At 36.7% G+C, this 1,322-nt stretch overlaps 1 pseudogene; it reads left to right on the plus strand.

The window, feature by feature from the left end:
* The first annotated feature begins 200 nt into the window (after positions 1-200).
* Positions 201-1,322, plus strand: part of LOC108761186 (uncharacterized) — a 2,824-nt pseudogene continuing 1,702 nt past the window's right edge.

Below are 1,322 nucleotides of genomic sequence, written 5' to 3' on the forward strand. Positions count from 1 at the left end.
TCTCAATGATGCTAACTGCCGACAATTGAAAAATGGAATGTATTATACGATGATGGTTGCTAACCCACGAGAGAGGTACACTGTTGGTAGGTACTTGAACGAATTGAAAGACAATCAGGAATCGAATTTAATGAGTTTTTTTTGCAAATCTGAGAAATACGGATCAATTTTGGCGACAACCGTCCAATAATGTAAAATGCATGACACTTCATTATGGTCCGGCGACGTGGTTTTTAACTTTAAGTCCCAGTGAATGGAAATGGTCCGATTTGGGTGAGTATTTACGAGACATGAATCCCGATAAGGAGAAATTGGGTATCAGCGAACTAATTGCATACGATCCGGTGAGTACGTCTAGATTCATGTGTATAAAATTTAAAGCCATGATTGATTTTATTTGTTCGTCGGATAACCCAATAGGAGAGGTCATTCACTATTTTTGGCGACTGGAATATCAAAGTAGAGGTATCCAGCACGTACACTGTATGATTTGGATAAAAGATGTTCCAGTACTCGGAAAATCGTCGAATGAGGAAGTTGTTGCGTTCATTCGAAAATACGTGATGTGCGAAATTCCAGACGACAGCGTTTCGCCAATGTTGTATGAAACGGTTATAAGTGATCAAAATCATAAACATAACTCGTATTGCATACGTACGAAAAAAACCGAAACGAATATTTACAGAAAGTGTCAATTCGATTTTCCTCGACCAGTTACTGGAAATTTCGTTTTGAGAGACGTTATTACTTCGATAGTGGGTAGAAAAACTTTACGCAGTCAGAGCAGATTGTACGATCTTCCTCGCAAGGAGTCGGAGAGGTTTATTAATGATTATAATCTGGCTATTAAATTAGCTTGGATGGGAAATATGGATATACAATTTATTGGAGAACAATCAGAGTTTTTAAACTCATATTTAACAAAATACACGACAAAGTTGGAAAAATGCAATATAGACTTTGCAATGATAAATTCCAATAAGCCGTTGGCATCGAAACTGTGGAATTTTGCGATGCGTTCATTGAATAATAGAGAATGCGGTGCTTTAGAAACTGCAGACACACTATTAGGTCATCCCTTGTATGGTACGGATAGTGATTATCAAATGGATTGATGTTAATGAAGTAAGAAACAGAAAAGTTAAAACATTCAATGAAATTAAAGCTCTCGATGAAGAATCTACGAATATTTATTGTCCGTCGCTCATCGATGATCATTATCCGAATAGAGCTAAGGAATTGGAATCGTTGAATTTGTACGATTTTGCCAGATTTTGGGAAATTACGAAACAGAAGCCAAAAAATGACGAAGTCGAATATTA

This window comes from Trachymyrmex cornetzi, unplaced genomic scaffold (assembly GCF_001594075.2).
Source record: "Trachymyrmex cornetzi isolate Tcor2-1 unplaced genomic scaffold, Tcor1.1 scaffold2431, whole genome shotgun sequence".
Lineage (NCBI taxonomy): Eukaryota > Metazoa > Arthropoda > Insecta > Hymenoptera > Formicidae > Trachymyrmex > Trachymyrmex cornetzi.